This window comes from Pinus tabuliformis, chromosome 2_2, assembly GCF_031772625.1.
Source record: "Pinus tabuliformis cultivar Carrire ecotype Pingquan chromosome 2_2, CPIR1, whole genome shotgun sequence".
Classification (NCBI taxonomy): domain Eukaryota; kingdom Viridiplantae; phylum Streptophyta; class Pinopsida; order Pinales; family Pinaceae; genus Pinus; species Pinus tabuliformis.
In genome coordinates this window covers 1,303,166,573-1,303,184,958 of record NC_142300.1, presented here as the reverse complement: position 1 = coordinate 1,303,184,958, position 18,386 = coordinate 1,303,166,573, and the positions used below count along the sequence as shown (strand labels likewise).

Genomic DNA, 18,386 nt, shown 5'->3' with positions numbered 1-18,386 from the left:
TTCTCCTTCTTCAGGTGAACCTACTCTACTGTTACTAGGAGGAGTTACAAGGACCTTTAACCCTTCGTACTGACCCGGAATGTCTTCAGGAGATTCACCCCGCGATTTATAGAGTTTTCTTAACAAATCTATTCCGGTAACAATCTCAGGAGACTTGCCCCGAAGTCGACGGGACTGTCTCGGTAATTCCGCCACAATTAAAGATTTTTAACTACAACACACGAAAACAAAGTAAAAATTTCAAATCAAACCACCTATAGTCTTCTAAAGAAGCAAACAAATTTGAAGCACACGCCTAAAGAATCTAGAGCGTCAAACCAAACACAAACAGTATCTTCCGGACCAAAAGCGCTAGTTGGTGATTAGGTCCAACCTCGCAGGATTCAGTACAGAAATGACGGGTGGAACAGTTACGCCGACAACCTGCTTAATGAATAGACTGGACCAAGTTCCTCCACTTTAACCGTCTCGAAGTGAAGTGAACCCCCCAGAAAATCCAAGTGAGTATAGCCGACGTCTGCTCCAGGTACAGTGGGACCTTCCCTCCACCGTCACCTTGGGTAGAATCCTAGAGATTATGGTCACTAAGGTTACCAACGGCCACAAGTACACCTGGGGGAACAGTCTAAACTCCGACAGCACGCAAGGGCAGAGTAGCAAGCTCAATCCCCTTACCGGCTCCTTGATAGTAATCCAAGGTTTACCGATAAGTGACCCCTGGCTTCTCGACAATGGTTAATCCGAGGTTTACCGTTTGTAATACGTACTGTCTCGTGTCGTTCCCAACGAGGGAGGAATGATCCCCTCACTGGTTCGGACACGAGCTCGTGCTTCTCCTTTAAGAGGAGCTTTCCCAGAGTGTAAATGTAACAATTGGATTTGATTCTATCACAAGATCGACTACTTGTTTGTTTTACTGCCTTGGAGAGTTAAGTACTCACCTATTCCAAGACACTAGCCTAAGCTATGTTGGTGCTTTAGAGCCCTAGAAAATAAAAATTACTAGATTGATTTTAATTTAAGTGTTACTTTTAAGTCAAAAGGTGATGGAAGTGAAACCAGTGGTGTGTTGACTCGACTCGAAACCGCTACAAAATGCACCTAGGATGATTTACCCACTACTTTACTTTTTCGATGAATTGCTTAACTAAAAAGTTGAGAGAATGCAATCTTTATAAAAGCAACTTCTTAATTGAAGACAATCAAAGAAACAATTCGTTTGTCTTTTCCAAGCATAAAAACATGACCGCTCTTTACATGCATGAAAAAACTCTTTTCCTCTTTCAAAAACAAAAAGCTACTTGAAACAAGACTTTTAAAGAAGATGTTTTTGTATTTTTTTTTTAATAAAGCAAATAAATCTAATATAACCAAAAATCAATCTTAACAACTATTAAAATCTACGAAAATTCACTCATAAGCAAACTAAAAGGTAAATTTACTCTAAGCAATCTTAACGAGGCCAAAACCAACAATGATTATTCTAAGGTGTTTTACTTGATCACAATCAAATCAAGGACTAGCTTATTGCAGAACCAAAAACTAGCCAAAACAAAACTCTAATCTTTTTGTTCTTTTGTAAAATGGAAATCAACACTTTATAAACAAGTAATTCGAAATTTGACCCAAAACAACTTAAATGGAAAGCTGCTCACACAAGGAGACTTTACGACAGGCCCGACTTCTAATAAGGCTGACTAACCAGAGAGATCTAAGGCTGGACAACTTTCTACCGTCAAAGTCACTACAGGACCTATCCAAAAATCAAACCCTAGGCCTAAACTTCGTTGAAATCCACTAAAACACTCAAAGCTCACAAAACAAGTTCAGGTGAAAATTTTTGACAGGGTACTAAAGGATCTGGGCAGAAAACACTAAGAAAAATCAAAATCTAAAAGCAATTAAAGCAAAAAATGGAATTTTCCTAAATTTTACAGGAAGACGCAGGCAACCCGTTATAACAGGTGCGGGCCCGCTCTATGCAAACGACAACAGCGCGTCCAAAGACGCACTGTGCAGTACTCAGAGGGTGCGTCCTTCTGGAAAAGTTAAGAAAAACCAAATCTAACTAAATCTAAAGCTAATCCACCCAAATACTAATTCTCACAGTCAAAAACCAGAAAATAAAAATGATTTTCTCATAGCAAAGTTCACACAAAGGAAAAGACTCTCTCATTAATGGATTCCCTAGCGGAGTCGCCAATTTGTCGTGGCGGAAAAAGTCGTTTGTGCGGACACAACTGACCTCCCTAGGAGTCTAAACTCTCTAGCGACAAACAAGACAAAATGGAGTGATCTTTCTCTAAATATACCTTTTAAAACATGAAAACTACAAGTGTTTAGGCTTACCTTATTCCAAAACGCTGTTGTTGTAGTCCGTCCTTGCCGATCCGGATGAGCTCCTCCTTCATGTCAATTCCTGCAACCACAAACAATCAAACAATTACCAAGCACTTGCATTTCATATAATAAAACATATATTCAACATGCAGACCAACGAACACATGAAATAACTCATTAACACAAGCTATTGAGAAAAATAAACCAATTTGTATTAATAACGAACCAAAGAAACTCTTACAACCTGGCCTTGGTGTTGTGCAAGTTCCTCCCAGGGTCCATCAAGGGTTTTCCTCTACTTTGACAAAGCTCACCCACTTCCAAGTAGAATCAAGCAAAGACAATCTCTCCTCACAAGGTTCTAAATGGGAGTCCTAATTCCTGCAGCGTTTACCCAAAGAAAATGTATAGCTCCAACCTCCTCTCCCTCTGGCTCAATGTCTTTATTTATAGTGCTGTAAAGAGGTTATTCAGGTCCACCATCAATGGGATAATCCCCCTCTTTGGGTGGGATAGCTCCCTTATTGATGGGATAAGTTCCCCCTTAATAGAGATACATGAACCAACTGGAGGCGCATCCATTTCATCAAACCGACCTCTAGAAAGTTCTAGAAGTAACCACAAGTAACTTTTTTAAGATGAAACTCGCGCATTTTGCCTTTTACAGAAGGACGCACCTGTCCCTTAACATACAGAGCGTCCATGGACGCAACTTTTGTGAACATGGTGAGCGTCCCCGTAGGTAAGGCTAGAGAGAACCTGCGACCCCAGAGATAAACACATTTTTTACAAGACTTTCTCTCTTCTTTGAGTTTGAGATGGATAGCAGAGGCATAAGACTTTCCTAAGAGGGTAGCATGACTGTTGATTTGAGCCATACTAACTGTAAGTAGTCATGGTGACATTTTTTAGTGTAACACATAGATTTCCTTCCTACTGTGAGTCAACTGCATCAAAAGATGCCTTGGTTTCAGCAAATAAATGACACCTTTTCAAGTGCATGTAGCAAAAACATTTGGCTATAGAATTTCCAAGCCTTTCTAGTGTAAAAGTGATGGTTATGTTCTGAACTTAGAATACCCGTGTAAACAAAGATAGAAATCCAAATCTAAAGCCATATGGCCAACATACAAGTATAGACATGAATATTGTTATGTAGATGTAAACCAATTCTTTTAAGCATTTTGTAAAATAGTTTTCATTCAAACACATAACAACTTTAGAGTTATAAATTTTGAGTCATAATTAAGAGAGGATTGTTATTTCCAGGCATTAAGAAAAATTCACAAATGTTTACTTTGCATCCATAGTCATCATCAAAAGAATAAACCAACTTTGTTGTGCATGTACCAGCAAATTCATTCAGAAATTTCATAAAAATTTAAGTCTCTTGTCCATCCAATCAAGGCCAGTTTGTACTGGTTAGGTACCAATCTAGTCAACAGGATAGCTCAATACCATGCCCAGTCCAATGGGGCGATTTGACCAGTTCTGATTCTGACATGACCTACATATGAAAAAGCATTCAAATAATTGCATTACTTTCTCACGTTGAATAATAAGACCCTAGTGCTTGTTCCTACTCAAACAAACCACTAGAACACTTGCAAGATAAAGATAGGATAAACACCCAGGGGGGTATATAAAAAATTCTCTTGACCTAAAGCTAAATTATTGGCACTTTTCATTATTTGAGACTGAGAAAGGGAAGCAAAAACACAAACTAAAATTTCAAATTGTAAACAATGAAAAAACATGGAAAGTTTTACTTCTACTGTCACTTCAATGATCAATAAACAACCTCCTCTAGTCTCTTAAGAAGACCCTCAAGCCTGTTTAAGACTTGTTATTGATTGTCCTGCCATATCTCTCAACGTGGCTCTCAAAGGTAGAGAGTGCAATATTGATATGGAAATATGCAGGTAATGAAATTTCTTGAAATAAAGATGCACATTCAGCACCCATAAGCATCGGAACCCACAACGGAAAGCTCACATATAGGGCAGATATTTCCTTGTATGACTGGAACAAAGCATGTTGTACAATATGGAAAGGACACATCCTTCTTATTGACCATGGTATATAGGTGTAAAAGTTACTGCACCACCAACAAAAGGCTTTCTGAAGTCAAAATCATAATCCAATTTTTTGGCATCCTATAGCTGCCTTTCGCATGCCTGCAAAACTTGTTGTACCTTTGTTGAATGGTTTGCAAGGGTTCACTTTCTAATAGTAATCAAGCAAAGTTAGATGTTGTACTAAAGCTCCATCCCTTATAACAAACACCCATGGTATTCAACAAAGACAACCTCAAATGGAATTTTTGAAGGTTGCTATGACTAAAATAAACTGCAAGCTCGTTCTGTTAAATAGTATCATCCTTAACTTCCTTTCTCTTGAACTGCATCTAAAGATCCAAAATACAACTGCAAGCTCACATATAGCACATAGATTTCCCTTTATGATTGGAATAAAGTGTGGTGTACAATGTGGACAAGACACATACTTCTGACCACGGTATAGAGGTGTAAAAGTTGCTCCAAAAAAAAGAAAAGGATTTATGAAGTCATAATTCAGAGTTTTTAGCATCTTGCAACTGCCTCCCCTTCATTATCCAACCCACCCTCAAAAAGGCCTTTGGTAACCCTCAATAACAACCATTCAGGATAGCAACAAATTGATTGAGGAGGCACAATAAGTTATGATTTCTTTCCAGATAGTAGAGTGGGCAGATTACCACCTAACTATTAAGTACAAGCATATCAACAATCTCTGTAAGCCCATGAACTGTTGCACTCACATATGGGCATTGTGAAACTGACCCATAACATCATTTTATATTTATGCAATCCCAAACATCTTCAAAAACTTATCAATATTGTCCATGACAAGATACAAAATGAAAGCCTTTCAAAATTCTTTAATCTTTGGTAAGCATATTCAACAACGACAACATTTCCTTACCAAAGGGCCTCAGTTCCAAGTGTATACCAGTGACCTTAACATCTCTCTATTTTGCAGAAGCAACATCAATTTGAATAGTTTCACCCTACACTGCTAAGTTAAATCATTCCTTCTTGTCTTTGAAAAAGTGAAGAGCCGCTTCTGGGAAGCCCTTCAGATGCATCTAAGCAATCACTACCTATCCACAAATCAGTTCCTAATCATGCTCATAACATTGTCATACTTCCTTTTTATCAGTGCTAGCTTGAATATATACTCATGCATCAATCTGTATGACACGGTTATTTCCAACTCATTCATGCAATTGACAGAATTCTCAGACACCTTCATTATACATACTTGAACATCAAGTGTTCCAATAAGGCCACTGTTTCTTTTTGGAAGACAACAAAGCACAATTTTCACCCTGAGCACCACTCTTAAGTTTTAACACAAATAACCTTATGCAAAGAACAATGTACAAGCTCCTTGGTTCCAATGATGATTGCATGCTTTCTCAGCAAGGCTACATTTTCCATGTCATCTAACTAAATGTATTTAACAAATGGAATATGGAGGTCCCCAAGTACAATCTTCTGTTGCAAACCAAGGTTGTTGTCTTTTCTTCTTGCATTGTGTCACTCTTCTGTCCCAACACTATCTTCTGGCCCAAGAAGAAGGTTTTATGTTCCTGCATAGAAAATTTTTTCCACAGTTACTAGACAACTAGACTTCTTGATCACCTTATTTCTGCAATTTTTATCACTTGGTTATGACTCATGTCAGTGACTTCCGATTGATTGCAAGCAAAAAGGGCAGCAAGTCCTCCAAGTCATTGTCTTTTCTTCCTGCATTGTGTCACTTCTCTCAAGTCCCAGCACTATCCTCTGGCCTAAGAATAAGTTCATATCACCCACCATCAACATCCAAACGTATTAGGACAACATTCTCCATGGGGCTAAACAACAATGATCATCATCCTTGATCCAATTCATGGATCCAACACTTATTATCTGTATAGGTTGAGAGTATTTTTGAGTTGCAAATTGATGAGAAAACAAAAAATGGTCATTGGTGCAGTATAGGGTGCCCTCATAAACAACAAAAGCAAATCTTTCTCTTTCTAACTTGAAAACAATCATCCCACGGTCATGCCCAGTAGCAAGAAGATTCATATCAAGATGTGCTACAGGGATCCAGAAGCAATCATGGTCTCTACGAAATCTTTGGGCACCTCTACAATACTTGGATACATCTCAAACTCAGATAATTTTATCTTCTAAATTTTAACAATAATATCGTGGCATGGATGGAACATCACAAGAGACATATAGTTCACATGCCCTCTTAAAGGTTAAAATATCCAACTTCCCAAGCTTCGTACCTGAGAACACAAAACATACTAACTTTTCACAAATGAATTATCTACAAATTTTTCACGTGCCCTCCTAAAGTATTCAACTTCCCAAGCCTTGATCTCTGAGAAAAAAACTAACTTTTCACAAACGAATTATCTACAAACTTTTCACATGCCCTCTTAAATTATCCAACTTGCGAGGCCTTGGTATCCGATAACAAAAAAAACTAACTTTTCACAAATGAATTACATTCAAACTGAGATGCTACTCAAGAAAGATGAGTAACAGAAAAAAAAAAAAAAAAAAAAAAAAAAAAAAGTTTAATATATCTCTAATGAAATAGATATAAATTCACCAAGAAATTGAATCTGCATGCCATTCAATCTTCTTGGTGACCATCTGCTCCTGACACAATCAGTGGCAAGCAGGGATGAAAAGCAGCAACCCAATTCACTCCATGGTCATGACATTCCAAAACATATTTGACAACAGCATGACCCTCTCCAAAAATATCTGTGTTCATTTGTGTTAACCTTAATATCATCAGCGGACAGTTTTCCTCCTTGGAGCACAAATATCCCATACACAATCAGTCTGATCCAAGGGGCTTCAAATGACCAAATCTTCCTTAGGATGAAAAGAAACACACGTTACACAAAAAATATCGCCAACAAGGTCAGATACAACTTCAAGATTTCCAGTTCCATATCGTTATTGTTTTTTTGTCATTGGCATTGACAATCTAAGGATACTTAGTGTGGAACTTAACTCTCCGGATATAGGTAGCGGTGCATATTGTAGTTCCATATATTGATCTTAAAGACATTCCCTGTAACATTAAGAAGTAAATTGGAATTATAACAACTTTTCATAATTGTATTTTTGACTGTAATGTCTGGTGACGTATAGTTAATATAATTTAGAATCGAATACACTACTCCTTAGATGTCCTAAATATACACGCATAATGCCTACATAGGAAGCTACATGGCTGGGAAGCTTCGCTAAACCTACCAATTCTAAAATAACTTTTTTTCCTTGGATGGGAGAGGGTGAGATTTTTTCTTGCAACTCTCTTTTGGCTAAGTGGCTGCACTATGAGAGGCATTTCTAAGGCTGCCAAAATCACCAAGGACTTGTCATTTGGCCCAATCCCCGCCCATTCAGAAGGTTTTAAACTAGGTATACTAGTTTGATTACCTTGTGACCCTTTTCGTTGCGTGTAATTTCTCACCCCACCCTCCATCTGGTAGTGAGACTGAGATATTCCTCATAGCTCCAAACAAAAATTGACTCTATTCCTCATAGCTCATGAAGAAGAGATCCAAACAACAATTGACTCACAAACAGGGAAAGATAAAATTTTCTTCCCAACCACCCAAGCTAGACCCAATTGACACCACTACAAAACTTGCCACTATACATGTGTAATTTCTAGACATTTTACAATATAGAGCAAGTAAAGGTAATCTCCTAGTTGATCCATGAAAATTTTGTCAAAATACATGAGGGACTCACACAACACCACTGTGTTCAAGACCCTCTTCATGTCACCAAGGTGTTAGACACCCACCATTCTAGGATATAAAAATGTATCCATTGAAACCCATATCAATCATCCAATTGATGGAACTACTAAAAAATGAAGCTTGGTGATCAGTTTCAAAGTGCTGCTCAATCTCTGAAATACTTAAAAAAAAGAGGTTCACATGGACCACAAAACATTCAATAAATATCTAAGCCAGTTGGCTTACCTACAAACACGACTGAGCCTTGTGAAAATTTAATCCTCTAACCGACCCATCATGCTCATAAAATCTATCAATGTTCCCATTTGATAATGCCATAATTGAGCAACCCCACCGTGAAGACTGGCCAAGATCCATGGCCTTTTCATATAAAAGCTCAACCCCTTTACCCAGTTACTCAGGGACTCAAATTTGGTTGAAATTGCAAATGATATTCCAGCCTATATACCATAAAAGGGGTTGAATCAACATACAGAACTAGTACAAACCCTAGAACAAACCCCACATGCAATGTCATGAACGATCCAAACCATTTGCCCCATATTTATGTGGTATTGTAGTGATGTGTTATTATTTCTCTTTTAAGATTCTTATTTATAACAAACGCTTTGAGGCATTCCCCTCCTTTATGGGGAGAAATTGCTTAATGTGAATTTTATAGATAGCCTTCCTCTCATTACAAAGCTCATTTAGTCGTTTAGTGGAGGGAATGACACAATGTCTTGATATCTTCACTACATCAACAGGCATCATGGTTAATCAAGAAAAGATAGAGGTCTTTATTATTTGGGTAGGAAGACTTTCTAGATTGGCTTGTCAATTAGAGGATTATTGTTTCTTAAGAGAACTTAAAGTTGGGTTCCCTCACTTGCCTTGATAGTTCCTCTTCATAGAAACTTGAGGTAAGTGAATTCAAAGAAACTCTTCAAGTTATGATCATTTATGTGTTTTTTATGTTGATGATGCATATGTTGGTAATGCAATTGGCATTGATAAGGAGAATTTTGTAGCTCTCTCAATAAAGGAAATCATTTTCCTTTTCTACAGGGAAATCCCTTTACTAGTGAGGGAAGGATATTCCTTTCCTCTAACTCAAGGAATCACCTTGCCAATATAAAATGAAAGTCCTTTTCTTACAGAAGATTAGAGAAGTATAAATCTAAAAAATAATTAAAAAGTAATTTGAAGAATGAACTTGAGGATTGGTTGAAACATGTTCTTGAGAGGAGATCCTAGAAAGAAGCAAAGCATAGTTAATCATTAAAAAATAATCATTTATGGAGACAAAAATGATAACTGCCAGTACTACACAAAAAACTTTTGGGGGGCCCGTACGCTACCTCCAAAAGTTGGAATTAGAAGCAGTTTTAGCATTATTTGCAGTTTTTTAAACCCTCACTCACCCCTCCCCCCCGCCCCCTCGGCAGCCCCTAAAAGCATCACCTCTAAAATTCAAGGCTTTTAGCGGTAGTTTTTTAAGAGAGATGAATTGCCCCCAATGTGTCACTTTTCAAAGGGGGTTCCAAACTTGAAAAATGACTTTTGGGTGCCATTTTTTAGACAGCCCCCCCCCTCAAAGCATCACCTCTAAATTTCAAGCCTTTTAGGGAAGATATTTGAAGAGATAGTGTTGATGGGTAGCCCAAATGGTTGGTTGAATCCCCCCTTCCAAGTCATTGGCCCTCTGTTATGAGGTGTTGGTTCAATTCTCCTTGGCTTCATTAGGGTCAAGCCCCAAAAGTTGGGTCAATTAGGTGTGACGGTCCTTCAGGTGGGCTAGCCTAAAGGCATTGTGAGGACAAACAAAAAGGTCTTTTAAGAGATATGAACCAATCCCAAAAAGTGACTTTTAGGGGTGATTGCAATAGCCCTCAAAAGTCATCTTTCAAGGTTGGTTGTAAATCGCCTCCGAAAATTCACTTTTGGGGCCAATTTGAAACCCCCTTAAAATTTGACCTACGTGGGCAATTTAAAACCCCCCTCGTAGCAACCTACAAGGGCGGCTTACAACCCCCCTTGTAGCAACTTATTAGGGTGGTTTAATACCGCCTTGTAGCAATGTTTGGAGACGTTGGGAGCCCCCCTCGTACTAAATTTTGCGGGCGTTAAGAGCCCATTCCGTGGCAACTTGTGGGGGCATTAGAAGCCCCACTTATAGTAGACTATACATACTTTAAAATTTTTAGATTGTGATACTTTCACACTGTTATGTTGGGCACGAGTGAAGAGGATCAAAAATTTGGGTAGTTGTATCCAATTGAGGTTGGCTTACACGACGCGTCACTGAATTCATAAAATCAAGGAGAGTTTGCAAATGGCATTGAATCAGCTTTGTGCAAACCTTCATCCAAGCATACAATCATCTCTTCAAATTCACTCCATAATGAAAGCATTGAAGAAAATTGATGATGTCATTGAATATAGTGTTGATCTCGATGTATTCTATGGGAATCTTAGGAGGTGTTTGGGAATGTTCTTTCTGTTGTTTTTGATTTGCACTAAAGGGAATGGCATTATCAAATCATGAAGGGGAAAAATCTTTGCATATTGCCTAATAACAACCAAGCAAGTTCAAGGACCAATCCCTCCTAGCCTAGTCCCTTTACCTCTTTGCGTTATGTTTCCTTTCCAACAAACTCGTATGCTTTATTTCGATAGCCTTTGGTAGGGCATCACTGGTAGTAGAGTTTGTTTAATTGTCAAGGATCTTTCTCCCCTTAACACAAAGACATTTAGGTATATTTCCATATAATGAATTTTCATTTAGTATCTCGTGGTTGGTTGGTCTCTAACTCTTTTAGTCTGTAGTTTGTTGGGTTGTTAGTGCATCTATCATATTTACTTTCCCTCCAAAGTGCATCCCTCAAGCCCAATATTTTCCCTAATGTTCTTTCTCCTCACTCTTTCATCCCAAGGGAGAAATGCAAGGGGTGGTCAAGGTCGTAGCCAAGGCCAGGGTTGTGGTTGTGGAAGAACTCAAGCCCAACCCCAAACCACCCGAAATCGGGGTCGTAGAAATAACAATGATTTAATCTTGGAAGGAAATTGGCCTTATTGGACTAATGCACACCCACAAGCTCATTAGATTATTTTGGATTAGGACAATGAATTGAAGCAACATGCAACAGATAATGAACTGGAGCTAAATGAATGCCAAGATCTCATCCCTGACCCTGATACCAAAGGTTGATACATCCAGTTCCAGCAGACCCTTTACCTTTTCTGGATGATGAAAAATCTCTTGGCAAAAGCTTTAATGTCTACCTTTGCAGGAATTTTGGATTTGGAAACAAAAATGCTGGAAATCCACAAGCAATTCTAGCTCATTCAGTGTCATATTCAATAGCAAAATGCTCATTTAAGTTGTATTGAGAATCATATTCCCTGTGTTCCACAAACGGAATAAGGACACAATATCCCTTTTATAAAGTACTAACGAAAAAAATGGAAATTATTTTTTATTATTAAATTGATAATTAATTGAGTTTATCTTGAATAATTGGAAATTTTTTTGTCATAATGAATTGGAACCTTGTTATTAAATCTAAACATAAACATTGTCAATATATGTGATAAAATTTCTACAGTTTTGAATTATAAATCTATTTTTCTGCACAACCAAAAAGGTGCATCTTTCCTACATTAATGTTCATAACGATAAATTTTGTTTCTCACCCCACCATCTACTGATCACATAAAAATTTTTTCTCACCCCCACAATCTACTGCATTCTCGACGATTTTGAAAAAGTGATTCTCAAAAGAATCCCCGAGAGGCCCTCAAAATAGAGTCAAAAGATCCTCCATGCACAAAGATCAAGTCAACCTACATGAAGGGGAAAGTCAACCTAAAGAGAGCAATTTGTACCCCTCACAAGCCTATAAATAAAAAGGAACTCAACCTCATTGTGACTCACCAAAAGAAAGTTCAATCTTCTCAAGATATAAGTTGGTAAAAGGACGAAAATGAAGGTGAAGAACTAGATCTAAGCTTTTGGGCCTCTCTCTCTCTCGTGTTATGGTTTCTTCATTTCATGGGCAAAAGAGTTTGTTGGAGAAGTTGAAGTTGCAGAAGAATTTGTTGGGAAAGTCAAAGTTGCAAAAGATTTTGCTGGGCATATTGAAATTGCAGAAGAATGTGTTGGGCAAGTCAAAGTTCCATAAAAAACTGGTGGGCAAGTCGAGATTGCAAAAGTTGTTGGAATCAACTTCTTGTCATTTTCCCTGTTTCATGCAGTTTCATAAAAAGTCTACCCCGAGTTCCTGGCACTTTCTGGACTATTACCCTACCCATTTATAGAAATTAATTTCTTAACATTTCCTAATTCTGATTTCCTTCATTTCCTTCAGTTCCTTGATTATTTTGATTTTGACTTATTTGGGGTACAGTGATGGGATTTTTAACTTTCACATTAACAGTAAACCCTTAAAAATAATGCAAATCCTGTTACAATCCTTCATGCTAGTTTATCATTTGGTTTCTCATTATTTTGTTGCTAAGATGGAACACTTGAAGAAAGAAACTAACAATCAATTCCTTGGCGAGGAGCATAAAATGATCTCTTTGATCTCAGTGGGAACAAGTGTCAAATAATACACAAACTCCTCAACATTTTTTCTATAAGATAAGTGTTGACGCATGTACAGGAATGTATCAAAATAACTAACAGCACAGTTAAAACCTCAAATTCGTTTACAACCCTTTGGAAACAAAATGTTGTTCAGAAATGCATCTGGATAACTAGCAATAGAAGGTAAAACATAATGTATTTTTGATAGCCCTCTGGATAACAAAAAGCTAAAACCTACTATATTTTTGGCAACCTTTCAAAGTTTGGACCATACTGATCCTACCGACCATTCATGTCTTGAAAACACTCTTAAGCCACTTTGGAAATGAAACAGAAGAAACCCTTGAAAAAACTGAAAATAAAAACTTAATAAAAAATTCACAAATGCTAGTTATGGTTGTTTTATACTCAAAGGAAATTTTAAGATTATCTCAAATAGTGTCATTTGAATTAGTAAAATGAGATAGGCTTCCTATAAGAAACCATCCATTTTGCATGATGTTATGTAATTTTTGTCTTAAATCCCACAAATTTTATTATTCCCTTAAAATAGTTCCCAAGGTTCTCTAAGAAAATCATTACCCTTGACGTTGCTCCGCGAGGTTCTTTAAGAAAATTATTTACCCTTGAAAACCCCCAAGTTCAGGGGCAGGTTGCCAAGTTATTCAATCTAATTAAAATACCACTACAAAATGATAGCTAAGCGACCCTATCTACTCAATGTGGAAACTTATTCTTCGTCATGGGGTTGCATACAGAATGACATTGTCATTGTCGAAGCTTAAAATAAATAAAAAATTGCAAACCCTAAGTTTATCAGATCTTGATGATTTTAATGAGACCCCAAAAAAAACACATGGAAAACCATAGTCTATTCCATAATAGTCTTTTTACTTAAAAAATAAGATTGAAGACCCAATAAATTGTTCGATGACTAAAATGCATAGCCAGGAATGGCTGACTTAAGACAACTTCATTAAAAATATTGGGTATGAAACCTCAAACAAAGAAGAAAACATGAAGATACGAACCTCGCATCTAGAGAAGTATTTTGGACCAGAAGGATAGTGGGCAGAGTGGAGCACATGTCTCTGAACCTATCTTGCTCACTGTATTGATCGCTCTCCCTGCAATCCTTGTAACGTCTTCTATGAGGAGGGCTTCGCCTCCTCTTGGGGATGTCACTTATGCTGCGTCTCCGGTTTCCTCCCATTTTGGCCCCTGCGGAACTATTTGATATGAATCAAATGTGAGAGAATGTATGAACAAGTATTTACAGAGACAACTTTGCTCTGTCGCTTGTTGTAGCTATCTAGTTGTTGTGTCAAATGCTTTCTTGCAAGTATTGTGACAGTCCTCGGCTTCACAAATGGAGAGAGGGCAAAGGAATGAATGTGTGTGGGATAATAATGGCTTATCTCAATTCTTTAACTCACATTAAATTGATATAAATTAAGATTATACATAAATCATTTATAAATTAGGTAATTATTTATTATTAAATTTGGATTTTATATAAATTATTTATTAATGTTAATTTATAGTGTTTTTTAATATATTTTTGTTAAATAGAATTATTTGAATTATTATAGTATCAATATTTTTGTTGATTTTTCTATTATTATATTTTAATTCGCTTTAAACATGTTTAAAATATGCTTTCATCTTCATGTGTGGAGGTTATCTACTTGCATATTCAAAGAGCTATTTTTACCTTTATATGTGGAAGTTATCTATTTGCATATTCAAACAGTTTTGATGTAGCTTTTGCCTTAAAAAATGACTATTGTGACTCTGATGGTGAGAAAGTAATCAATAAATAGAGTTAAGAGTTATTTAAAATAAACAGGATATTCTTTCCCATTATCTATGACTAATCTTTGAGAGATTGGGTATACATTCCCTGATTGTCACATAAACAAGAGTTTAATCTTGCATTTAGTGTTTTATCTCCATGGAGGTTCCCTAAACAAAGGGAATACCTCCTCCTATGTAACTTTGATTATCTCTCCCTCTCAAAAGATTGCTAAACATTAAGAATTGAATCTTCATTACTTTAAAGATGCAGTCTTGTCAAATATACCAAAAACATAGTAGGATTCTTTCATTGTGGACAAACTCAAGTACATGTTAGAGGGAAGTATTCCTCTATGGATGGTTAACAAGTTGATCAATAACTACAATCAAATGCTTCAATCTATATATTTAATGATCTCTAGTCATCATCTAAAGAGTTCAAGAATCAAATAAATGCCAACCTAACTTCTAAGTATATAGTAAGCTTGTACTTTAGAGGTTCTATTATTGTAAAATTTGACAATTATGGAAGTTGTGGCAAGGTCTTGGAGGAGGGAATGTAATTTTGGAGCAAAGCTAGCCTCTTTTTAAAGGATAGTTTCTAAAATTGAATCCATCTTCAATGTTTGTCTCTTCAAACCCACACTAGATTTGAATTTTGAATATCCCCCTACTTATTTTTGGATGAGACAATCTTTCAAAAGAAAACATAAATATATTGGGGATGTACAACAAGATACAAACCAATCAAGGAAGGTTATACACACATCTGCTAAAATTTGCATTGAATTTGACTTGAGCAAGGGTATAGCAATGCATATTTAATTAAATATTCGTGATTTTAACAACCCATCCATTTGATTACAATAATGATACTTTATGGGTATCTATGGGAAAAAAGAATATACTCGAAGAACACCTTCCCAACAACAAAATGATTATAAGAAGAATTGAAAAATAACAGCTAATGGGTGGAAGGATTGAATGAAGAATCAAAGATCATGAAAGAAGAGGTGTCCAAGTTTAGTCCCAATAAAATATTCTATGACACCCTCCAAGGAGTTTGTTATTAAGAGTGACACAAACATGATCATGGATTACATGCAAAATCTTATGGGAAAAATAGGAAGCAACATGAATGAGATATTATGGATTTCAAAGAGAGTTCATTTTATTCAATCCAATGGAAGCAAGGCAGTTGGTGCTACTTGAGACTCCCTAAGCTCTAAATAAATTGGTTGAAAGCAATAAATCTAACAGATAAATGCAAAGAAAGGAATATTGAGTTGTTAATATGTTGAGAAGTATTTTTAATTATTGGGATTTAGTCTTCAAATCAAAGGGGCCATATAAGAGTTCTACCATTTTCTATTGCACATGTTTAGAGATATTGAATTCTACATGAATTGAAAATTTTTGAGATTTGTGTTCAAGAGACCTTCAAATAAAATAAAATGATCTAGTTGCTTTGTAATATGAGCATTTATTCGTATATCATTAGGAAAGTTTGCATAGGGTTTCTAGGGAGGATATCACAAAGGCCAATGCCATCAAAAAGGTCTATAAAGAACTTCAAGAGAGGGTCTTCCTGACCATGTGGATCCCAAACTTAAAAGTCCCCCAAAGAGAAATTTTAATCTCCCTTGACAGTAATGTAACATGTTACCGCTCAAACTAGCGGGGGTCCTAAAAGAGGATCGTTGAACGGTTACTACTAGCCTAAGGGCAACAATGGATCAATAGCCCATTGTCACCTTGGATAAGGCTCCCTTCTCCTTACAAATTTTCACTCATGCGAGGAGACCCATTATGATAAGGATCACGAAATGGATGGACCAATGATAGGGTGACGGGTGATCCTGGAAACCTATTCACAAGAGAGGCTCAAATATGTGGCTTGCTTCTCTTGGAAGACAAGATGTAAGGCTCTTTGTGAAGGGCTTGGGGAAAATTTATAGGGTTAGGTTTTAAGTATGTGCCTTATAAAGGAGATCCCTAAGCCCTATAATTCTTGTCGAAACTTGGGTTCCATGTCATCTTTGAAGAATTAACCTTGATAGTGCATGGGACCACATGGGACCATGTGGACCCAAGGTTCAATCAAGGGGATAAGATTTAGCAACTAATGATATGCTTGACCTAATTAGGGAGGGGAAAGGGATCAATAAATGAAGTTTAAATGAAAGACAATGCAAGGATACCAACGATGTTTCTAGTCTAAGGGAAACCAAGGGAAAGAATTGGTCTTCGAGCTATGGCTTGCGATATCTCAAGATCCCACCATCAAAACCTCATGAAATTTTGGAGGGCTTATTGAGGATACAAATGTATGCGTATGTATTGATTGTATGCATATGGTGTCACAATCTCAAAGCTACGTATGGTGAACTCTTATCTAGTGGGTATTTGATCCAACCTTGTGAAGGCAGAGGGGCATTAGTGATCATGGTTGATCACATGACTTAGAGGCTTCAAATGTACCTAAATCACTTCGTACCTTATATGAGTCATATACCAATTTGTGAGCATACTTTTTAGATTTATGCATAAACCATCTGAGGGACATTGGTTTGCTGCGAAAAGAGTCATGAGATACTTAAAGGGGACTCAAGATTATGGGCTTAAGTACACCAAGGTGGATGAATTCTGTCTTATTGCACATTCTAATTCATACTTCAATGGGGACAAGGAAAACAAAGTATCAACTTTAGGATATCTCATAAGTCTTGGATCAACAATGGTCTACTACATGGGGCTTCACTCAATGAACCTCTCACATATCATGTGTGTTTGTGGCATACTAAACGATACCTCTAATTTGATTATATATTGAAAAACACCTCTATAAATCACATTATATAACCCCATTATGAATGAACATGGTATGATATTTCTCCCCCAATGAAGCCCTCGTGGTCTCCTAGAGGTCACGCAAACAATCAGTTTCGATAGATTCAACAACAAAAGAAAAATATGTGGCATTCGTAGAAGCGACAAAGGAAATTGCGTGGCTCAGGAAAATAATTGAAGGCTTGCAATGGAAATAATTGAACTCAACTCCTTTATGTTTAGATAATACTTCTGAAATCAAGCTGACCAAGAACCCAAGATTTTGATCGAACCAAGCACATCGATATGAAATATCATTTGATTTGATATCATGTAGAGGCCAGAACTATTCATCCAATACATTGTTCTACGACTAAGAAAATTGTAGACATCTTCATCAAAGCTCTAGGAAGAGAAAATTTTGAAAAGTTCAAAATGATGCTTGGGCTAACAAAAACTCCTTCAAATTAAAGGGGAGAATGTTAGACATTGCAATCCTTCGATATTATAGTTTAAAATAATTAGATGTAAAATTAGGCAAGGTAACGAATAATGGGTTGGGTTTTAATAACTGTCTTGTTATGTGATAAATTTGTTTTCATTTCTTAATGAATGACCATTAGAACTATTTGATCCTCAAGGAGTACAACCTTTCAAACCCATTTCCTTTTTATCTTTCCTAAAAAAATATCCTTGCTTAAATGACAATGAGCTTGAAAATAAATAAATAAAAAATAAAGCACTCTTTAATAGTCAAAAACTTCAAAAAATAAATAAAAAATACACATAATTTTTCCAAAATTCAAATTTTAAAATTTTACATTCTCTTGCACCTTCCTTGTGTGACCACAATATCTCCACAATTTGAGTAAAAGAAAAAAAAAATCTATTTATGCAAAATAGAGAGTATAATGAGTCTAAATTATTTCCTCCAAATTTACTAATTTGAATTATTGCCTCCAAATTTATGAATTTGGTCAAATTTTCACAAATCACTAAATCACTGTGCAATCCGAATTA

General features: G+C 36.6%; 1 long non-coding RNA gene across 1 annotated transcript; it reads right to left on the bottom strand.

Moving 5' to 3' along the window:
• Positions 1-3,725: 3,725 nt before the first annotated feature.
• LOC149198276 (uncharacterized) lies at positions 3,726-14,095 on the bottom strand. Its single transcript, XR_016254259.1, has 2 exons — positions 13,772-14,095; positions 3,726-3,847 (listed from the first exon to the last, which is right to left on the bottom strand). It is a non-coding gene; the product is annotated as an uncharacterized LOC149198276 (long non-coding RNA).
• Between the last annotated feature and the right edge of the window lie 4,291 nt (positions 14,096-18,386).